The sequence below is a fragment of the Myripristis murdjan genome, chromosome 5 (assembly GCF_902150065.1).
Source record: "Myripristis murdjan chromosome 5, fMyrMur1.1, whole genome shotgun sequence".
NCBI lineage: Eukaryota > Metazoa > Chordata > Actinopteri > Holocentriformes > Holocentridae > Myripristis > Myripristis murdjan.
In genome coordinates this window covers 2,824,639-2,849,398 of record NC_043984.1, presented here as the reverse complement: position 1 = coordinate 2,849,398, position 24,760 = coordinate 2,824,639, and the positions used below count along the sequence as shown (strand labels likewise).

The 24,760-nt window shown below is 39.3% G+C and overlaps 1 pseudogene; it reads left to right on the top strand.

Moving 5' to 3' along the window:
- The first annotated feature begins 1,114 nt into the window (after window positions 1-1,114).
- On the top strand, window positions 1,115-24,350 carry LOC115359157 (immunoglobulin-like and fibronectin type III domain-containing protein 1; annotated as a pseudogene).
- Window positions 24,351-24,760: the final 410 nt, after the last annotated feature.

Here is a 24,760-nt window from a genome sequence, read left to right as displayed (position 1 = left end):
TAAGGACATCTGTCGTGCAAAATCAAACTTTGTACAAACACAAACAGATCAGATACAGAGCGATCTTATGCATTTGTACATTTGTGCAGACACAGCGGTGCTAACGATCATAATCTTTCCTAATCATAATCATCATCATCATAAACACAATCATAATCATAATTATAATTGCAATCTTAATCATGCATTTTAAACATAACCAAAGACATTTTACAGAACATAAGCAGAGGCAGTATTATGACAATAAATATCACAAAATCATTTCTACAGAATTACCATGCCATCCAGGCAATTCCAATAGGAAACACCATAATGTATCATTAGTATACATGCAGAGCACTGACAGCAGAACTAACATGGTACTCACCCTATCATGTCAACTGTGTTGAAATCAATGTTAAGCTGTAAAAAATATGTCATAATTAATTACCTGCACATAACCACACTCACTTTCATTCCCAATCCAATGAAGACAAACAAATCTAGCATAAAGTGCTGTACATGACCTTTCCTAACACAAAGGCCGTATGACTCACATCACAGGTGCCATTTCACTGTCTGGTCATATTCTGGATTATTTTCAGATTGTGATTGTATACAGTGTAACTCTTTGTGCTCCACTTTCATCCCACAGACCACATGATACAGTTTGAACTGAGAGGTTATGGCAGTGTCAGTTGTACATTATGTTTTACCCCTGGTTTAGGAGAGGCTTCAACAAGTCCCTTGCCTAATCAGAACATGTCAGCGTAGCATTCCTGGGATAAGCATTCAGCCAGTGTTAGGGTACAAGGCCAACAGATTAACAACACTGGTTGCTGCCTCTTACTGACTGGTTAGAGTAACTGCACCGGCTGTTAGAAACTGTGTCATCTGAGCTACTGCAGTGAAGAAGCTGCCAAAATGCCTCCAACAGTTCTCACAAGAAGCAGCGCTGACCTCCTTGTTGTTTCTCTTGAACTTTCCAAAAAGTCAATGATCTATCAAACGGCTGAATTCAAAAGAGTAATTGATATGCCAAACTGGGAGAATGTCAGCCAATATCACTGATTTCTTCCTTCACCTTTTTCGCTACAGAGCCTTCTGAGTCAGCAGAGCTCAAGACGATACCAAGATGTGGAAGAGGTCGAAGGTGACTGATCAAACTGCCGCTGGGCAGGGGGGTAAGTGCACAGTGATGGAAGTCCTTTCTGGTTATGCCCATTGAAGGCCAGTGCTGGAGCTGTCTTACACCTGTATATCCTCATATACAAGCAGTGATGATCACCTAGATCCATAGAACTTCCAAAGAAAAACTAGATACAACGTGTGAGAGCATTTTGAGCATCAAGAAGCTTGTGAGATTGCACTAAAGGCACAGTAACATGCAAGACATAAGAAAACGCTAGGAAAGCAGGAAAGGTGAAAGATAATATTGTACAAGGTCAGTCTCTTGTATTCAAATGTATCTTTTTTCAAGAATTTGAATACTCAAGGCATCTGAATACCATAACATTGAGTACTGAGCATTTCTGTTGAGAGAAAACTGAAGAGGATTGCTGCTGCTATTTCTTTTGCCAAGTCAAAGAAGTCCAAATATTCATGACATTTTCAAAGCTCTGCAGAGCATACCATCTACGATGTCAAGAGACATGTCAGAACAGAACACATTTTGCTGTGGCTGAAGAAACACAAGCTGTTTTTTTTTAATGAATCACATTTTTCTACATGAAGAAGAAAAAGGAGGAACAAGTGTACTTCGATTTTATTTTGCAGCTGCCCATACCATCTATCAACTTCTCTGTCTCTGGAATGCAATAATGAAGATGTCAGTCAAATAAACAATGATGGGCATCACAGATTTTCAGAAATGCCAGTGAATGAATGAGAGAGCATTGTGAGAAAATATCCTGAAGACAAACAAAATCACTAACAAGACAAAGAACAGAAAATCATCAGTCAAGGTCATGCTGAGCATAACTGAAGAAATACAATGATCAAAATCAGAACCATCATTGAAGATCAATACAGACATCACAAGCACAAGCCACCACAGGAGTGAATACTGAAAGTGAAGAGGTGCTTGTTTGATGGAAGACAGAATCAAGAATGATCTGAAACTAATTTCCCACAAATTGCTTTTCCCCAAAGTACTTGCACACAATTATGTCAAGCACTGTCAGTTCCCGTTACAAACATAACTCTTGACAGATCGCCCTGGAGAAAATGCCTGAAGGATCTTGAAATTCAGAGATCGTCTGATCTGCACTTGCACAGCAAAACTATTTACGTTACCATAACACCATATTTCTGACGTACTACATCTTGTCCATGACTAATCCTGTTGTACCGTGTGTGTCTGATGTTTCTTCAAGTGCTTCCTTCCGCTCAAGTTGTGTTTGTTTTGTCTCCCATTGGTGTGCTACGTTATCATCGTGTGTATGTGTATATGTTCCAATAATCCTGTCGAAGTTCCAAAGCTACCATGGTGCTTTTGTCAGGATTAATATTTTCCTGTCCTATTTCCTCTCCTGCTGTCACATTGCGTGTTAAGTCGACGGTTCAGAGGGAGAGCACTCCAGCGAAAAAGGTATGCGAGTTAAAAGAAATCAATTTCCACCAGCGTTTTACATCCTTTACAAATGCATGATTCCGAAGTGGGTGAGTTGCATGTGTGATGTGGTCTTCATCACTGCTTGAAAGGTGCCATCCAGAATGGATGATTCAACTTTCAGTTTCACAACAGATGCCTTCTGTTGTGACATTTTCAACAAACTCCAAATACATAGCTGCTACAAATGCTGTTGCCAGTGGGCACTGTGGTTGATTGCCATGTGGGACCTCATACTCTATTTTAAAAGGAAAATGCCTCAGAATTTTAGAATTAATATTCACATACCAATTAGCATTCAGTCTTTATAAGTGATCTTGCTCTACAAGGATATGTGCAGGGGGAGGCATGACCGCCTCCCGCCTGAAATCTGACTGGCCACCTCAGTGCCCCTTAAGAGATGCCGAAATCCTTAAGCTAAAAAGGATATAACAAATACTTAAGTTGTCAATTTGGGTTAATAACATGTTAACCTGCAAATAGCATGAATTTGGTATTAGTGAAAATATGAACTCCTAATGATTTATTTAGCGCCTTTTGTTTCTTTATACAATGACCAAAGATGGCAATAGAGTATCCTCTTTAAAGTTATCCTTTCTTTATTCTTTATTCTCTATCCACCTTGTCTTTGGATTCACTTTGACAACTGGGAATGTTGCAGACACAAAATTCCAATTTCTACGATCCTAGGGGTTCAAAGCAGGTCTAGAAAACCATGAACTCAGAAGATAATGATGTGTTTTGAGGCCTTGAAGAAATCATTTGGAATGACATATGTGACTTCTAGAATCCCTAACGTACACCAAACTCTTGATATCATAATTCCTGATACTTATCCTAATGTTTGTGTTTTGTGTATTCCTCTGAGAATTCAGACTGTTCCTATCTCTGACCACAAGTAAAACAGGCTTATAAAGCAAATTATGAAACTATAAAACAACGTGATTCTGGTCTAACAACTTTGGGTGAACCTCTTATTTTTTCTGAGTAACTGATATCCACCAACAGTACACAACTGGATTCTTATGGAATTACACTGCAGTGTAAACAACAATGCCTGCCAGCTGCACAGACAGCTTGTAGTCTTGGCCAAGATGCTGGCTAGATTACTCCAGAGCCAAGACATCAAACAATGGTGTCGAGCTAAAGCTCACGGTCACAAAGCTCAACCCTGCTGGCATATTTTCACCAGTCAGCATTAATAAAAGTATGTGCAAGTGTTCCTTTTTTTTTTTTTTAATTTTGAAACTTTAAGCCACCTCAGACCTTAGTATTAATTAATGAACATGAATGGATTTCTAACAAACTAAGTAACTAAGTACGTAAACACATAAATAAATAATTATTGTGATTCACACCAGTCTCATTCCAGTGTGTTCATTTGTTTTAATGGCAGATACATTCGGAAATATCTTGAATGAATGACAGTTGACCATCTGCTGGGCACATAAGCTGTGCAGCTTTCCATCAGATGCACGTTATGGATTGTCAGTTTCATTTCATTCATCTTCTCATCATAATATGCAATTTTTATTGATTAAAGGAGGGTGTATCTCCCTTATTCAACACAACCATATGCTAACCCTGTTAGCATGTAGCCCATCACTGTTTTTATACTGGAATGAGACAGGTGTGAATCACAGTAAAAAAGATGAAAAAACTGCCTTTAAAACTAGTAAGTGTAAAATATAGTCTCAGCGTAAATAAAAAACATAAATATAACATAATATAATAGTCCTAAGTACAAGAGGAATATGCAGGCCATTTTTGGAGGCTCCAGTATCTTCCACTTTGTGTTAGAAATTGCAGAGTTCTTTAACACAAGAAAAAAAATGCAGTGAGGGCACAACAATAACTTAAACACAAAAAAGCCGCATGCACCAAAAAAGCAAGAGGACGACCTCACTTTGACTGTGAAGCTGCTCAAAACAGCAGATGGCAGAACTATTTAAAAACACACCGACCCAAACAGCTGTACCCTCTTCAATAAAATGAAACGAGCACTGGTCGCAAAACGAGCAACTGGAGGTGCAGAGTCAAGGGGAACTGGAGCGACCTTGGCTGACCTTGGTGTTCACTGACTGGAGAGACATCTGCTAGTTGCTAGCTGGGTCCTACAATACTACTGACATGGATTTTTGCCCACTGGAAAAATTAGTCCTATAACAAAAAGTTTATCCAAAACTGTTACTAGAACATTGTGGCTGATCTTGGGGATTCCAATCTGTACCTGGGATGGGTTGTCTGTTCAGTTACTGAGCTACCCAATCCAGTCCAGTTAATTAGCTGTTACCAAAGTACAGCCAGGGAATTTGGCAGTAACTAAGAATCATAGCCAATGACGAAAAAGAAATGGCTTGAAAAGTTGATAGTAACAGCTGCAGTGACCATTTTGCCAAGGCTAAAAAAAATACTGTCAGGCCAAAAAAGCTGATTTCCCTCACCGAATGAGAGAAATCAGTGTATACAGTGTACAGTGTACATACTTACTGTATTTCTTTCTGTTTAAAAGTACTTTAAGCAACTTTTTTTTTGCAGTAAAATGAACCCTTGTAATGTGAGAGCTGTCACTCTAGGTCTCTTTCCACCATAGAATTTACAGCCAGTCTGTTGTTATCGCCTGGTTAGCAAGGCTTTAGTCCAGCCCTTTTGGAATCCAGAAAACCCAGAACCCTCCTCCTCCGAGCCTTGTCAGCAGTCACATCCTAATCTCAATCTAGGTCTGGATGTTCTAATTCATTGTTGTTTTCGTCCACAAAGTAACCACTGTACTCAACTTCAGTGTTGCTTCCCTCGCTCAGGTTGTCAGCCATTGTCAATTCTTCACCTCTGGTTTCTGCAAGCAATCTGCCAGGGGAGGATTTGTGTGTTTAAGAGTCTGTGCTCTCGACATCCTCTATGGACAAAAACAGCTGACTGCAGCTTTAAATTCATGTCAAACTTACAGTACCTACAAGCTACAGTAGTAAACCTTAAAGTCATGTAAGATCTGTCAAATGAGAATATACTGTAATGAGACGTGGACTGAGATACTTCGTCATGGGGTTATTACAGGTTATTGTAATACAATACTAATACGGGACTCAAGGGGTTGTTAAATTTCATATTCTATTGTTAGAAGTATTAACAATTAATGTTACTGCTAACATCCACAATGTACACTTGGGAAGATCTCTCATGCATCAATATTTCTTTCTCAACATACACTACTCCCAAAGTTAGGGATATTGGCTTTCGGGTGAATTTACGGAAAATGTAAAAAGTTCACGCTACAGTGATATTATATCATGAAAGTAGGGCATTTAAGTAGAAGCATACACTGGTGATTTCCTCATCTCAAACAATTTCTGAAACAAAAGCCAACAACAGTGGTGGATATACCACACACAAAAAATGTCAGTGTCAATAACTTGCAATGTGCCCTTGAGCATCAATTACAGCTTGACAACGAGTCTCATGCTGTTCACAAGTCGACTTATTGTCTGCTGGGCCATGGCATCCCACTCTTCTTGAAGGGCGGCGTCAGGAATTGAGGTTCGGGGTACAGAGCTCCGAGCCTCTACACGGCGACTCGCTGATCCCATAGGTTTTCTATGGATTCAGGTCTGGAGAAGTGCAGGGCCACTCCATTTGAGGTACCCCAGTCTCCAGCAGCCGTCCCTACTGATCGACCATCGATGAGCTGGAGCATCAAACACCTGATGTGAATTTTGCCGTTAAACTCCTTGTTAGAGAACAGCAACTTGTGCAAAAAGTACTGAACATTGAAACAGTTGGACATGTGCATTCAAAAGTTTACAGAAGGTCACATTAAGTTCACCTGTAAAGGTCTAATGCTTTTAGGTTCATCCTGAAATTTCACCCAAAAGCCGAATATCCCTAACTTTTGTGAGTAGTGTAGATTTAAGACCACATACAACAAAGAGCAAATCATATTCAAAAAACTAAATCCAACAATCTAGTGTTTGAGAATGACTTACCAGATAATCTCAGCTGTAGATGAGAAAAGCAATCTTCTAGTCAGTGCAAACTGAAAGCAGCAGCAGGAGCACTAGCTTAGACCATCAGCTGGTCTATAAAGGTTTCCAGCTTTCAGACATGAACAGTCCAACAAGGCCCTAATGAAAATCCAACCACCTGCGGTTAGCTTTGTGGCGAGTACACAAGCGACTGTCTGAATGACATGAAAAAAATGATATCAAGAGTCTGGTGATGACGGTTCATGCAGAACTTAGACTTCATGCAAGAAATTTTGGCAACACACCAAAATATTTGAGTATCACACAGCGAGGCCATCTTAACCCTGCTGAAGAATGAATGGATCGGAATGGATCATTTTGTACCAAATTTGCATATTATGCTCTGTGGAGTACTAGATCCTGATAGCCCGCAAAATGAGCATTTAATGCCTGGCTTAATTACCCAGCTTTGATGGTGGTTCTACATTAATATGCTGATCAATATTTCCGGGCAAAGACATTGCTTTTAGAGATGGCTGCCTCATCTTTGCAATTGTACAGCGTGGAGATTAAGCTTGTTAAAAGCAGCAAAACCAATGGAATGTTGTCAGCGCTCTGTTGGTGTTAAAGCTCTCTGTTCTTGCTAAAATGTTACTTTGCCCATCATATTACAGATTACAGATCATGCATTGTGTCGTCCCACTCCAGGACACTGATGGTAATGTTCCTCTGGACAAAACAGCTTATATATCAATGAATGCGTGACAAATGGAATTGGCAACTAGCTGTAAGTTGGCTGCCCTGTAGACAGGAGGCCTATGCTAGCACAGTGCTGTGGGTGGTAGAAGAGTGGATAAGTCTTATAGAACAGGAAAAGTACTCCATTGGTGAGTTGGTACTAAAGTTTGGCCTTTTTGCTGGGAATTGTGCTGTCATGGCAGATGTTTTCATTTTATTTTTTTTTGCAAGGCAAGAGGTCCAGTGAAGGTAGACTATGGCTAAAGTTGTGTGTTTGTGTTAACTGTTACATCATGTCTATCACAAGCGCTTCATTTACAACATGCTTTACACTGCAAAATATATTTCATCTTCTTATCCTGGTATTTATTCATATTCTGCCTGTTAGACACCATGGCATGTGAAAAATATCAAAACCAGGGATCCCTCACCCTAAAGCTAAAGCCCTGTGATCAGCACTGGTGGTGCCCTCTTGTGATTTTGTGGTCTGTTCCACTCTGGTACTCATAGGGGCTGCAGGACTAATGCAGTGCACTTTACCCTGTGTCAGTGGTATACAGGGTAATGCAAATGCAAATGAGTTAACCTGGACCCAAATAATTTGTGCCCTGTGGCATCCACTAGTAATTGTATGGGGCAGGTGTCCACTGGCCCAGTTGTTTAAGGGTCCTAGCCTCCCTCAACATAATCTAATGCAAGCTGGAATTTCAACGGGCTTGGAGAGTCCAGCTAGGCGCATGTCATTTATGCTTGGTAGCGTCCTGTAGCGCCCACACTGCAAAACTCCAGGGTTTGGGATTCTGGGGTTTCCACTAAAAACTTCATCCCACATGCCACACATTATGCTAACTCTGGCCTGGAGTTTCAACTAGCTGAGTGTCTGAGTTTCAATCAACTACATAATTGAGTGACACTCAATCTTTTAGTTTGCCCCCTCAAAATATTAATCAAAAATATCATAAAACCATCCTGGTAGGGCAAAGAACCATGATATGTACCATGATATGCTCTAATCTATTCAGTGCTCCATTCTTGAATATTCTGGAAAATTTCACCTAGATGTCATAGATCACATAGATGTCCATCTCAATTTTTTTTTTTTTTTACTTTTTACACAACTTTTTTGGGGGAGTAAACGGTCATCAGTTCAATCTACTCTCAATTATGAATAGTGCACCTTAAAAAATAGTTGAGCTGTAAAAGAAAATGATGCTGTATTCAGAATCCTTACAGGTGCTTATTCTGCCTTGATTCTGTTTTGAAAAAACAGAATACAAAAAAGAATTACAAAAAAAAATGGAAAGTCCACCTTTAGGATTTTTTTTTCAAGAGGTCACCTTCTAAATTTACAGTAGATGTGTTGCTGTAGCATTTCAACTTAGAGGAAGTGCTCTGAACTCAGAAGTGCTTCCCTGCATTTAGAAAAAAATCTGAATAGACACATGACATGAGTTTGAGTAAATGTGCCTATCAGATACTGCCATAAACTGACAAATGCTCTCTGGGTAACTTCTGTTTACTGGGTAACTGTATTTGGCCATCAAACATGTGTGTATATACATATATATATGCATACATACTGTATATATATGTATATATTGAATGGAGGTACAGAGGTGCCTCCTCAAAATGAAACTCATTAACATTTTCATGCTGTGCTGAATTGTAAAAAAGTGTATGCGCCCTAACTCTGGCTCATGGATCATTATACAGTACATCATGCTAATTATCATTAATTTTTGAGCGGTCACTACTGGAAACGTGCCGCCTCTATGCAGGCCTGTCTAACTGTGTTATCTGTTTTATTGGTTTGATCAGGCATCCTGAAGAAGTCAAAAGTGCCCGGTGTTATGATCACACAGTTTATGGAGGAACTTCCAGAGGGAAAGTCCACTCCAGATTTCACCCGCAAACCCATTGCTTTGACTGTTCAGGAGGGTAAGTCTCTGAACCAGAGAGGAACAGTGACACTTTATTAATCTTAAAGAAAAAAAAAAAAAAACTCCAATGTATTTTCACTTTTGATTAACAGTGTATGAGCTCATCAGTATATATATCCCACGGGAAGGAACTTGACCTCAATCCCAAAAGGGTATAAGCAGCATGGGGACTTCACAGAGAAAGAACGATGGACAGACATGCATTTAACATATGCCGGGAATCAATGATTTATGTTTAGGGGAATTCCTCCAGTCTTAGACTACGACATATGACAGCGGCAAGGAGGCATGTGACGTGTGGGCAACATGAAATACAACCCCCCTGAGGCCTGGTGTCACCTTCCATATGTGTTACATATATGAAAGGTCCTGCAGACTCCTATAATTTATGATGAGGACAACATTTCTCTTCACTCCTACACACATACCAAATCCTTATTTGGCCTGGGTAAAAAATAGCTTTCTTAATTGGGACGAAATGTGTAAACGTATATTGATGATATGGCACTCCTTGAACTGCAGCTGGGCTGGCCTGCAGTAACAAGTTAGAGATGTGATATTGAAAGAAGAGTATGTACATTATAAAACCTTTTGATCACTTCCTTAGCCCTTGTTGCCACATAGGACTGTGAACATTTTATAATTTAGACAGTGGTAATGTATGAAAATATTTTGCACCATGCATAAAACATCATCTTACTAAAAGGTGGCAAAAACAAGATCTGTCTTTTTTATACCTACATTATTGTAATTTCATCATCACCCCTTTGTAGCTACCTTTCTTTTCTTTGTATTGTTTGTCCTGTCTTTATGTAACATTTTGGTGCAAGAGTCGTTTTTTTTTTTTTTTAAGTGCTATATAAATACATTGAACTTTAGAATTAAGCTAATAGAAAAATTTCTGTTATTTCACATTTCAGGTAAACCTGCTGTCTTTAAAGCTATTGTTGTGGGCACTCCGACACCAACTGTAACATGGAGCAGAGCAAATGCAGAAATAGTTTTTCACCCTGACACATGCCTTCAAAAGTATGACCAGTCAACTCGTGAACAAACCCTTGAGGTAAGGCTTACAGCAGTACTTAACCGATTTAAATGCATATATTAATGATAATGTGCCTTTGTAAAATAAATAGTCAGGACTATGCAAATTGCTGAAGGTGGGGCTTGTGTACACTCAACTGACAAAAAATGTGGACTGGGCCTGAAATTCGATGAAGTCTACATGGTTCAAAGTCACTGATAAATTACAACCCTGTCTCAAGGGTGTTCATGCAATAGTCACAAAATTTAACCTACAGATTCGTGTCCATGGACACTAATTGTAATTTTTTTTTCATGCATATGAAACTAAATTTCCTTTACCAGAAGTGGATAAAACCACTTCCAGAAGGGGCTAAGTTGTAATAGATTTAACCAGCAAACACATACATCCAGGTGAGGAAAGGTTAGGTTTAGGCATAAAAAAAAACTGGAGTCAGGACTCGGTCTGGTCTATGAAATGAACACTGGTCTCACATGGACTAGAACCTGGTTGTCTGAGTGAAAGTCGACTGACCCATCCACCAGCCTCCCAATGTGGACTTTGTGGCTCTCTATAGTCTTTATACAAAATGTACTTCTGACTGAAATACATTACTTTTAATGTCATCCTGATAGTCATGAAAAAATAAATGGAATATATCGATTACACTTTTGTGACTATATCATAAACTGCTGCGAGATTGGGCTGTAAATTAGGTACATAATCCACAGTTTTGGCTATTTGAGTCTAAACAGTCCTAGTCAGTCACCTAAGGCGATTTTGCATAGTCTTCCTTTAAACAGCTTCTGTGTATTTCAAATGTCATCAAGTATGTCTTTCAATTTGCTCAGTTTTCCAAGGTAGCTCCAGAAGATGCAGACACCTACAAGTGTTTTGCAACAAATGAATATGGAAGGGCTGTTTGCACTGTCCTCCTGAATGTTATTGCGGGTAGGATCCCAGTCATACTTTAAATCACTCATTCTCTCAACAAAACTAATGTATGCACTATATGTCCTTGTGAGAATTTGGCATAATTTGTTGTATTGCTGGGATTAAGCAATGAATTAAGATTAATATTTGTTTACAGTTGGATTCCATAAGAACAAGGAGCTTCAGAAGGCACAAGCGGAAGGTGATGTTCTAAACATATTTTGAAACAGCACACCTAAACACAGAGATGTATGTATAGTTACTGAAGTAGTATGGCTCATTAGGTTTAAAATTAATCATATATATCCCTCCTTTTTCTGATGTAAATACTATTTATTAACACCCATTAGAAATCAATTCATTATGTTTTCCAAAAGAGAATTCTAAGCAATTGGGTGACCATCTGTGAACATAAACGACAGCAGAATTTCATTTGGACAGAGTCTCCATCAGTGTGGAGGGAACCTCTTCTAGCACAGCACAGATTTTGATTTAGGCTAATAAACCGGATGTTTTCTCACATGAAATTTTGCCCTGAGCAGATTTAGGCAAAATAATTAATACTATCAAATAGTACCCAGACAAAGAAACTGGCACTCAGAAATCAAATCCAGATCAGAGATTTCATTAATCCTGTTTGGTGACGCTGGTTCTAATACTTCCATGTCTTTCACTGTGGTTCCCCAGAGCCCATCGAGTTCAGAAAAATACTAAAAAAGCGGTAAGAAAAACACAATTTGAACTTCACTTGTTCAGCCTGTTGAGAAAAATCTTTTCAGCAACAGCATGTAATGTTGGTGGAAATAACTTTCACTCTGCAGTAAAGCTGATGGAACACGAGAGGAAAGCCAATGGAGTCAGAGGAGAAGGTGTGGGAAATCCTGCTTAGTGCCGACAAGAAGGACTATGAGCGCATCTGTGCTGAGTACGGTATCACAAACTTCCGCGGCATGCTGAAGAGACTTACCGAAATGAAAAAGGAGAGAGAGGAGGAGGTTGCACAGGTACATGGACCTCTGATTCTCTGGTTTCATTGTTTTACAACCATCTACACCAAAACCACGCGATTAAACCGTATTTATTTATTTATTCATTTATTTTAGCAAACGTATATCGCATAACATGCTATTTCTAGCGCCTAGACAATTTGCAACATGGCTCAAACCTCGCAACCTCACATTAATGTAATATTCATAGATCTCAACTCTGGCTTCATATGCCATAAATAAGTAGATCTTGAGTTTTGTTTTCTTGTGTCTTTTTCTTTTTCGTCTTTTTTTCATGGTAGACCTGAATGCTATGGTAAGAAAAATAAATCATATTTCGATTAATTTTACAGACAACTGTTGAGTGATTCATGACTTTAGTAGGAATGATAACTTTGTTTCAGAAATTTCATTTTCAGTGAAAAAACTGTTGAAAATGAAAATCATGGTGAAAATGATGGCGGTGTTGGGATTTGCACCAAACAAACGTTTGCTTACGTCTACAAAATAGTTTGTAGACTGTAACACCACAATACTTTAGGTACAGCAAGGCTGTGCCACATTTTGCCTTCATCAAAAAACAGCAGTTCCCATGATTTGGTTATTGCACTTGGTTGTATTGTATCTTCAATAATACTTTGATGAATTGTTCAGCCCTATTTTATGATTAGTAGTTCTGAAGACATTTGTTATTTTGTCTTACAAAGATCCAAGCAACAGAAAATATCCAAATATTTTTTATTCTGTTCTATATTCTTAACATTACTGTTGTTGTATTAGTTTTGGTCCTGGTGTTTGGTGATCTGTTTAGTGCAGATTTATTGGACTTTGTTGATGATAACTGCGTCCCTTTTACATGCTGATTTCTTCTGTAGTTTGTTGAACACATCAGCACACTGAAACATATTGAGGTCAATGACAATGACTGTGCAACAATTGAGCTGGACATGGACCTTAAGGATCCCAGCAGCAAAATATTCCTCTACAAGGTGAGCTTTTAACTACTTATATCTCACTGTCTTTTAATAATTTACACAGTGACTCTGGGCTCTATTTTTGTGATTCAAAACCAAAGAGACACAGAAATGGAAAAACAAGTAATAATAATAATAATAATATATATATATATATATATATATATATATATATATATATATATATATATACACACACAGTAAGCCTACTTTACCAATGTAAAGCCCTGCCATCCATTATGTGCCACCCTAATCATGAAAATAGAGCCCATAATGTCAGTTTATGAGATTATGAAAATGTCACCATGGCACTGATATTATATACTGTGCAGGATGGTGTCATGGTTCCATTTACCAAAGAACTGGGGGAGGAGCAGAAGCATAGTTTGAAACAAATTGGCAAGAAATATGTGTTCACCATCAAAAAACTGAGTTCAGACGATGCAGGACTCTACTCAGTGGACGTTGAGGGTGCAAACGTATTCTCCACTGATTTTAAAGGTATGTTTTCAACAAATATTTGATTTAAAATACTGTCTGAGGTAGAGTCAGTTACTGCAGCACTCTACAATGGGGCCAGACTGACTCGGAGGCACAAATCTCCCCTAATCCTGTGCATTGAGTAGTTAAAAGGAATTTAAGTTTATAATTAAGCCTACAAAATGGTTAACACACACATACAAAACACTCTTTCATAAAATGCACTGCATAACTATTACCGCTCCATCCTGCCCCTCTCTCACTATTTGTGTCTCTATTTGTGTCTCTTTTTCATGGTTGTAGTGCCTGAAGTGGACTTTGCTGTCAAAATACGTGAAGTTAAGGCTGAAGAAAGAGAGGATGCCCTCTTTCAATGTGTCCTGACAGCACCAATGAACGAGATCAAGTGGTTTGGCAAGAATGCTCCACTGTCAAATGATGAAAAACATGAAATCACAGCATCTGAGGATAAACTTATCCACAAGTTGATTGTGAGGGATTGTTTGCCACTGGACGCCGGTATCTATGCAGCTGTGGCAGGAATCAAATCCTGCAATGCCTGGCTTGTAGTTGAAGGTTTGTTTATTTTGGGACACTACAAATATTATACATGCAAAATTGCAATGTGATGGTTTAATCTTCTTTCATTATCTTCTTTCATTATCTTTCATAGCTAACAGAGATCCTGCAAACCAAGGAAAGAAGGCAACTCGTAAAACAACTATGGCTGGAGGTGGTGACGATGCCGATTTGTTAAGGATAGCTAAGGAACAGCAGGAGAAATATGAAAAAGAAATGCAAGAAAAGCTGGAGGCTGCCAAGAAGGCTCAGGAAGAGAGAGACGCTGTAGAGGCAGCTGCACGAGCGGAGGCACAAGCAGCTGCAAAGGCAGCCGCAGAAGCCAAAGCAGCAGCCTTAGCTGAGGCTAAGGCTGCTGCTCGGGCAAAGAAGGAGGCAGCTAGGAAGGAAATGATGGAAGCTAAGATGGAAGTTAAAAAGAAAAAGGCTGCTGCAGCTGCTGCAGCTGCTGCGGCTGCAGGTGCTGGAGGAGGTGATAAAACAGGCACTGGTGCTGGCGACGGAGGAGAGGGTGAAGGTGCTGCACACGAAGAGGATCTTGAGGGACTTGAGGAATTTGGAGAGTCCGATGAAGAAATTGATGGAATTGGAGAAGGAGAAGGAAAAGGAAAAGGAGAAGGAAAGGGAAAAGGAGAGAGAGAAGGAGAAGGAGAAGGAGGAGAAGGAGAAGGAGAAGGAGAAGGAGGAGAAGGAGAAGGAGGAGAAGGAGGAGGAAAGGCAGGGAAGCGCAAGAAACGTGTCAGAGATGGTCCTCTTGTGCCAGATACAGTAATAGGTAAGAATTTAATTCATCTGTATAGAATGTTGGTAGAGTTAACGTGACAAAAGTTCTTCCAAATTCCAGGATTTCAGGCTCTGGAATGTAATATATTATATAAAACCCCTCTTAGGTCGCTTTCACACCTGCCATGTTTAGTCTGGTTGAATCAAAGCCCGGTGAGCTCACCCCCGCTAAGGTGAGAACACCTTAATCAAACCTGGGGTGCACCAAATATTCTGACCTGAGCCCAGTTGAAAGAGGTGGTCTCATATTGTCTCCAAGTGAACTCTGGACCAGTTCCCTTAAGGTGAGAGGTAATGGAACCAGGGCTTCCAACTGCGGGTTGAGAAAGGAATCTGTAAATCTACCTTGCCTAGTTGGTCTTCCTGGTAACATAGTTATGAAATCAAAACAACACTACATTGTCCTCAGCCTTCTGTGTCAGAATCAGGATCTGATGACAGCGTGACAAATTGTTATTTCGCTGAGCGACTGTAGTCACCTCAGTCTCTCACATTTTGTTGTAATACTGTAAACATTAAGGTCCATAGTTCATGATATTCGTGTTCTGGGAAAAGAGCCTTTTTTAATCTGTGACTAATAACAAGCGAGCATGTCACTTTGGTTTACATATGGTGGTCCGCTTTGACTTGAGTCATGTGAAAGCCAAACACACCAAACTAGAAGTGTGCAGATCTCAGCAAGGCGTTTTGTCTTATCTTGGTGTGCAGACCTGGACAGGAGCAATTCCAAAAGACTAGCGATGTGACATGTTTATTTCAAAGTAAAAATGCCAATGCTATCTGTCCATGTGTGCGTAGGCCCGAGTCGTAAGTCTGAGTACTGGAGAAGGGGAGATACACAGGCAGTGCCTCTGTATTTCCCTTCTCCTGGTAGGTGAGAAAAGAGGTTGTTTTTCCCATAAGTCTAAGTATCAGAGATACAGGGGCTACACACACAGGCACTACCTGCTCCCTTCTCCGGTTCTCAGACTTTCAAAGGTTTTGAATCAACCACAAGATCATACAGACATAACTGTGCACAAAAAATAACAGGTTGATAAGCCCTGTAGTATCCAAGATTAGCTGCAGACAGATGCACGCACACACAGACAGATACACACCTCAAAGTGCATGATCCCTTCCAGGCTGGCCTGGTGGAGATAATAAAAAGTGTAACAATGTATCACTTCTTAGTCTGGACCACGCAAACGGACGATTAGGTGTGACTGCGACCTAATCCTAAAAGGAAAACAGGTTTAAATTTTGGAAATCGGATTATCATTGCATAAACAATGAAAATATAGTTTCTGAACTTTTTAAAAGTGACATAAAAATATGTGCCTTCACTGTCAGTTTCAGCCGTTTTTGTTTTGAATTGTCTTGTTTTTAGCTGCTTTGGTCTATGTTTTACAATGTTCTTGTTGCCATTATGTCAATGCTATGTTTGCTATTAAGTCTCTCAGCTCTGTCTATTCCCTTTGCTATTAACTTTGACAATGTAAATGCACTTTTGCTGCTTATAAAACAATTATAAATCATTTGACAAACTGGACAATATTAAAGGAGCATCCTACACATAGCTCTAAAAGAAAAAATGAATACTAAATAGAAAAGTACAGGATGCACAATGATTCTATGCAGAGGCAGCAGATCACAGACTGTGAGTACTGTGGAACAGCACATTTCACGTTTATGTCATAACTTATACACAAATTCAACATGATGACAGTGATGAAAGAGTACATTTCCATACGAATAAAAACCTCAAATAAATTTGCTACTGATGCTCATTAATAGGAGATAATAATGATGAGGAAGATCCAAATGAACAAGATGAATCTGAACAAGAAAAATCTGAGAAAAAAGAAAAGCGTCGCAGAAAGGAAAATCTGGTGATTGAAGAAGCTGTAGTCGGTAAGAAATTTCAAGAGATGCATGTTATGGACGGTTTACTGACTATTTAAGTCATTTGGGAATGAAAATGACTTTGGCGTCACAGTAGTCGTCACTAGGGAATTGTAGATACTTTCTAACTTTCACAGAGATGTGTTTGCACAATACAGCACTGTACATACAGTACTGTACACACCTTATCACAACTGACCTACTTTAATTACTGACACACACCACAGAATGGGTTGTGCATTGCTACACCTTATCACTCCTGAAATTTGCAAAAAGCTGGATCCAGATGGATTAACTCTTCAAACACTAGCATCTAGAGTGCAGTTTGTTAAATTATGGGTTGGTGGTCAGAATAGCATCTATGGCTACTTTGACTCAATTGTTACTTGATAAGCATAGCACATGCACAAGAGTACAGGGTAGTTTTCACTGACATGGGTCCATGGCCAAAAGCCATGGAAAGTCATGGGTGTACAATATTAACCTCATCCCTTAAATTTAACAATTCAGCCAATATAGACCATACAAATGTGTTCTATATTTGTGCTTTATATGTAACTTGTATGCTTTGATGTTTGTAGACGTGTACATGTTTGTCTTTGTGGTGTTATTAACACCTTGTTTTATTCATGTGATTTTATGTTTTTTGGAGGGTGTAAAAAGGAAAGGTGTTAACCAACAAACATATTCAAGTTAAGTATATCATGCATATAAAAATATTATATAATATATACATTTTTTTAGATAAAATCTCAAAAAAAAAAAAAAAATCCTCCCTCAAGTAAGTATTGTTCAAAGAACTGAGATTAAAGACTAATGTTAAAATAATAACTCATACTTTTTTTTACACTATGACAATTTCTAGTGAATTCAGGGGGCACACACTTGGCTCACACCTACCTTGTTTGGTCCAGATTTTTAGAGTTTTCAGTTTGATCCAAACCTAAATGCCAGGTGTGAATCCTCCCCTGGTCTCTGGCTGAGACAAAACAGGCAACCCTTGGACAAGAAGAGGTGGTCTCGCACCAGTGGTGTGAAAACATTCTCTGGATGATTCAGACCTTCGGACCAACTGCAGGAAGTCCAGCAGGCTATTGTCAGAACCTGTAAAGATATGAGGCATGGTAGCACACGGGGAGAGGAGACCAAGTTATGTAACCAGGCAAACCAAACATGTTTTGTTTAGCACAGTGATCAGCATCTTTTCTTCACTGTAAAAACTAAGCTTGAATACCTAGTTGGATAACACCTCAGCCAACACAACCTCCTCTTGGTTTGCCTTGAAGTCATGTTGTTGTTATTTCTGTTACAACTGCTGATCTTGTTTCTTTTACTGCTAATGTTGGCATCGTAATTGCTGTTGTTACTGTTTTCATTATTATTTGTAAAGGCTTATCCAACAGCAAATGAAAAACATTGGATTGATGGTAATTATGATGATAGGAAACCCTAAAAACCATAAAGTGACAAACAGAAAAGCAAGTGATGCCGGCGGTGGTAATGGCACCGGGCCAGCAGGCAGTGATGAATCTGCTGAAAATGGTGAGGATACAGACGGCGGCGAGCCAGCAGCAGCTGGCAAACGTTCAGGCCGTGCAAGGCAAGGCCCACTGGTCGAGGAGACAGTTGTTGGTAAGACTATGGGCACTGCATTAATTGCTGCATGGGAGGCACTGTCATGGTGCAAAGTCATTTAACAAACAGATGACTTTTCAAGTGGTTTGATGGTTTACAGAGACAGTCTGTGGTCACTCAGAAGAATGATACATTTGATCTCTAAGTGGTTGAGTGGCCTTTTAGAGTGATCAATGATCAGTTCAGCAAGAGTGGCTTTAACCTTGACACTGCCTTTAGGAAGTGCTAATCAATTTTTTTATATACTAATGATTTTTCTTTGTAGCCCGGATTAAACTTACTTATTGAAATGACAAAAATAGTGGTTTTAATCACCGAGTCAAAAGTATTTAGACAATAGAACAACACAGATTATGTAATTTTCTTTTCTATTCTATTTCCATTGTCTTTTTCTGCTCAGGATGCTTTGATTTTAGCAGGCCCATCTATTATTGAATAGAATATTTATGTCTCCATTTCACTGTTTGCAGACTGTGTGTGTGTGCGTGTGTGATGTTTTCCATGCATCTGTGCTCCGTGTTAACAATCTTGCTTGCTTTTATAAATCTTAAAAATCAAAGATTTTCTGGTGCTTCCAGATAAATGAACTTAAAACTTAACTGAACAACTGGAGAACTGATTATTTTCTTGACAAACTACTGCAAGGCCCCTATATGAAGGTAATGGAAGACTTGGGAAGAAATGAGGGGAAAAAGCGTAAATACTGAGCACAGAACTAAAAGAAGACAACATAACATTTCTTGCATTCTTGCATATTATGAAGATGGAAGAAACCCAAGCTGACTTTGGACAACAAATTTTGACAATCAGAAAATCAGTTTTTGCATATTAAAGTCTGCATTTCATACAGAAAACTGAAACTCCTGCTTTCTCTGACTAAGGAGCTGCCTGTTTTCAGTGGAAAAGAATTCAACAAATCAACTGTAATTACAAGTTTTAAGAGCAATTATGTTTCAAGAGTAACTGGGTGAACAAAGGCAATATAATTCAATGAGCACTTTGGTATCAACATTATGAAGAGCTGTACCAAGAAGTCAACTACCCAATCTGTTATACTGAAGAGGGACTCTCCAAAATGACACCATCAAGTCACTCATTACTCAAGAAGACGTCTTCACCAAGATTCAAGCCAACAAAAAATGGAAGCAAACAAAATTCTTACAACCTGTACCAACTTGGATTTTGTTGTTGCTCAAACAGCACACATTCAAACATCATTTTTTACATTTGAACATGTATTTTATGTGTAACCGCTACTGTAAAATACATGAGATCAAACTTTAAAATGTTAAAAAAAAAAAAGAAAAAAAGAAAAAAGATGTTTGACATAATAAAAGGAGAGGTAAGTACACTCGTATTACAAGCAAGTATGAATACCACGCATCAATACATCCATGGATGCATGAACTCAGTGTAATTGTAGAATCACAATTACTATAAAAGACATTTTCATTACTAAAATGTAACAGACAAAATCAATGTACAACACCTGTGCATTCACTAACTAAGTGGCTGATAAATCCCCAGATCCAGGAGTTCATTTTCATGCTGGGCTTTCTGACTGTAAAGCTATTATTGGACAACCAGCAGAGATTGAGTGTAAACTGAGCAGTGAAGAATGTGAGGGAATCTGGTACAAGGATGGAGAAGAGGTAAGCCTGTTACTAAAGATGATGCAAGCTCAAGCATACAGTTATCTCTTTTCAGCTCGATTAATCTGTCTACACATTGTTCTTTCCAGATTAAATCATCTGAAGGTATAACCATTTCTAAAGAAGGAAGTTTCCACAAGCTGAAAATTCACAAAGTCACAGAGGAATTTGCTGGGACATATCGATTTGAGGCAGATGGCCGCAAGACTGAGGCCTTAATTGTTGTTGAGGGTAATAACATTTTTGTCCCAAAATAATGGTGCAAATGTGATTTCTTTAAATAACTGTTTTCAGAATTCTGCAACATAATGTACCAGAATGACAGTGCATGGTACTCTAAAATGTGTCTTAAATACCACACATAGCTATAAATCATAAGTCTTTTATCTGTTCATTTTTTAAATCACACAGATCCTCCCAGATTTGATACTGAGGAGCTGGAGGCATTTAAGGCTCCTATAACAGTGAAAAAAGGTCAAAAAGCCACCTTCAAGCTACCTTATATTGGGCGGGACCCCATAAAGGTTCAGTGGTACCTTGACGGTGAAGAACTTTCAGATGAGACAAACATAAAGATTGAGCACACAGATGGATGCAGTCGTCTGCTTCTAAACAAGCTACAGCGCAAGGACAGTGGTGAAATCAAAATAAAACTCAAGAATGAGTTTGGCACTATTGAGGCCTTCAGCCAGCTAGTTGTACTTGGTATGTATCTGGATTGTATGGATATATAAACTCTTTTTAAACTATGAAAATACTCTTTAATATGTTATGCTTTATAATTAGAAGTGTGGTATACGTAACCCTTAAATGTCAGTGGTTATATGGAACTAAGATGCTGCATTGTAAATAATGACCATGTTGCAGAGTACTATTATTCTACTACGTTCTCTTTCGACAGATAAGCCCACTCCTCCAATGGGACCTTTGGAGATTGTTGAGGCCTCCGCTTCTGCAATTGAAATTAAGTGGAGGCCACCAAAAGACAGCGGTGGCTGCAAAATAGAAAACTATACCCTTGAACGTCAACAAGTCGGACGCAACACCTGGAAGAAGCTGGGTGCAATCGGTCCAGAGGCCAAGTACAGGGACCTTGATGTGGACCACGGCAGGAGGTACTGCTATCGCATCAGGGTGGAGACTCAGATGGGCATCAGTGAGCTGATGGAAACTGAGGATGTTCAAGCTGGCACAAAAGGTAAACTTTGATCATTACTGATCATCATTAATGATGAAAATGTTCATTTTTGAGTTTGTCTATGTTAAAATACTACTGTGCCACTGTGTTATTGTGTAGATTCTGTGTCCTCTTTAAGTATGGTTTGAGGAATAAATTGTGAATGGATTATGGTCATAGGAGGCATTATATCATGCAAAACATTGTAATGACAGCTGAAACAGCTGAAAATGGTAGCAGATAGGGAAAGAGTTTCTTGAAATTCCAAAGAGTGGCAAGATTTTGATCCAGTACAGGTTTCAAAAGTGAATCCAATAAAACTCTCTAAACACACGCACACACAGATTAAAATCATTACACTCGATTCTTGTGTGATGTGGCTGTAAAAAATCTTGCTAAATTACCCTTTAAGAGTACAAGACTAACCCAGATACTTATTCTATGTTGGTGGAAACAGCGTACCCTGGACCTCCATCAGCTCCAAAGGTTGTCAGTGCCTTCAAAGACTGCATTAATCTCACTTGGTCTCCGCCCGCCAACACTGGGGGAACTAATATTCTGGGATACAACCTGGAGAAACGCAAGAAGGGCAGTAATCTGTGGGGCCCTGTCAACCCGCCTGATGAGATGATCAAAGGTTTCTCTATTAAGCACAACTAAAAGACAATTTCTCATGAATCATTTTTCACCAGCCTGTCACAACACAGTGATGAATGTAATGTAAGATGGTTGGCTGCGGTTATTACTATGATTTCATGTGGTGTATGATTTATTTACTTTTTTTCTGTAAAGGAAAAGGGTATGCTGTTAAAGATGTAGTTGAAGGCATGGAGTACGAATTCCGTGTGTCAGCAATTAATAACTCTGGAGCAGGTGAATTCAGCACCCCATCAGAGTTTGTGTTCGCCAGGGACCCTAAAAGTACGTCTGTTTTATCTATCACTTTTGTGTGTGCATGAGTGTGACAATCTATCGTTTTACACTAATATTTTAAACAGCCTTCACAATGTAGTACTAAATATGAATCATATATTACAGAGCCTCCTGGTAAGGTCATTGACCTCAAAGTGACAGATTCCACCTACACAACCCTGTCCCTCTCTTGGACCAAACCTAAGGAAATTGAAAGAGTTGAAGATGAAGCAAAGGGATATTTTGTTGAGATCAGGCCAGCAGAAAACCCAGAGTGGGATCGCTGCAATTCAAATGCCATCATCATGACTTGCTTCACAGTAAAAGGCATGAAGTCAATGGCTATGTACTGGGTGAGAGTCATTGCCACCAATGAAGGTGGAGCGGGAGAGCCACAGGAGTTGGATAACTACATCCTTGCAATGCCTCCTCCTGGTAGGAAAACACAGTTCAGCTTCCATGAAACAAAGCTATATTTAGCAGATACATTTATTTCACCGTAACAATCAATATCTAATTAATATGAACATACATCATTTTCAGCAGTAATGAATGATGAAAACTATTGTAGCATTCTTTATTATTTGCTATAATGATGTATTACTAAAACAATCAACCAACATCTAGCCATTTGGCCTAACTGAAATATGACTGTTTATAAATTATATGTTTTTCCCTTCACACACCTCTTCATCTAGTGAGACCACGGTTCACTGATGCCAAAATCAAGAGTTTCATGGTGGTCAGAGCAGGGAATTCTGCACGTTTCAACATTAACTTTGAGGTAATTTAAGAGGCAAATAAGGCAGTGCACATATCAATACAAGTATAATGAACTTCCCATCAGTTTGTGCTCTGAAAACATCTACTTGGAGGTGATCATGTCCATATTCATTGCAGGCCTCCCCTTGGCCTGAGGTCACTTGGCTGAAAGATGGAGTGCCAGTGACCAAAAGGGTGACTATCAGCAATGCGGAGGGTGCATCTCAACTTTTGATTCCCTCCTCTGAGCGTTCAGACACGGGAATCTACACTATAGTTGTCAAGAACATAGTGGGCCAAGAGACATACAGCATTGAAATTAGAGTCACAGGTAAGGCTGTTAAAATCATCTGTTATCATCACTATATAATAAAAGAGTACTATGTTACTATATTTTCTTTTTCACCTCTAGATGAACCCAAGCCACCAGGTCCTGTGGACATTGATGAAAATGTGCCTGGCACAGTGACCATTTCATGGGCCGCGTCTCCAGATGAGAAACGTGACGACAGGCTGCACTACATGGTCATGAAGCGTGATTCCAACAAAAGAACCTGGCACACAGTGGCAGATCGCATCTTCAATAACAAATTCACAGCCTGCAACATAATGCCAGGCCGAGAATACCAGTTCCGTGTCTATGCTAAGAATGACATGGGCTCCTCCAAACCCTCTGAATCACCAAAGTGGTCGGTCGCTTGCAAAAAAGGTTTGTGAACCCTCTTCTGTCCACTCATCAGATTAAGAAAGCCAATACACATTCCCATGCAGCCACAGGCAATATAATTTTAATGCTCATAAATGCAATGCATCTACCTTTCTCCAGAGAAGTTCATGGTGAATATGCCAGAGAGTAAGGTCTGCAACCTCCAGTGTGCTCCCAGGTTCATCGTCCCACTGAAAATGCACACGGCACCTCAAGGCTATGAATGCTACATGAGCTGTGCTGTAAGAGGGGATCCAACACCTCATGTGACATGGCTCCGCAACAACATCAGCCTGAATACCAACACTAACTACTACATCTCCAACACCTGTGGAGTCTGTTCTATGCTGATACTGAGGGTTGGATCGAAAGACACTGGAGAGTACAAGGTTGTTGCAGAAAATTCTCTGGGCAGGGCAGAATGCTCCACTAAACTCACTGTCAGAGGTAAGGCTTATATCGAAACATACCTGTGTTTTACGATGCTCTGGTGACAAGTTCTGCAAAGATATACACTCAAGTGCTGAATCTGACACTAACCTTTCTTTTGTTTTGTTTTTTCCAGAATAAATCAACATGATGACGACAGTTTTAAAAGCACATAACAGACACTCAGTTATTCTTGCTACATGCACAGATAACATATTTTATGAGGCTGAGCAAACCCTGTCATGTGTAATGGCATGTAGTTTATAATTCTCTGGCACTCCCATTGTTTTAATGCTTGTTTGTTATTTTGATGCATCAATTCTTTGCTATGAATAGAGGCAATTACAACAAACTCTTGGGTATTCAAGTGCAGCCAGATGGAAAGCCACAAACATCTTCTGTTTCCCGTCTTGATGTCCACAGTGCATATCAATAAAAGGAAAGTGTGATGCTAATCTGAAACACATTTAATGTTGCACATTTCACACTACTCTAAATCAGATCCAGATAATTCAGCAGAAAACAAATAAAGTGGCCTTAATGTTATAATCTGCATGTTCAACAGCATAAACCTTTAACGGACAAAGCGAAAAACTGTGCAGCTGTAATTCATTGAC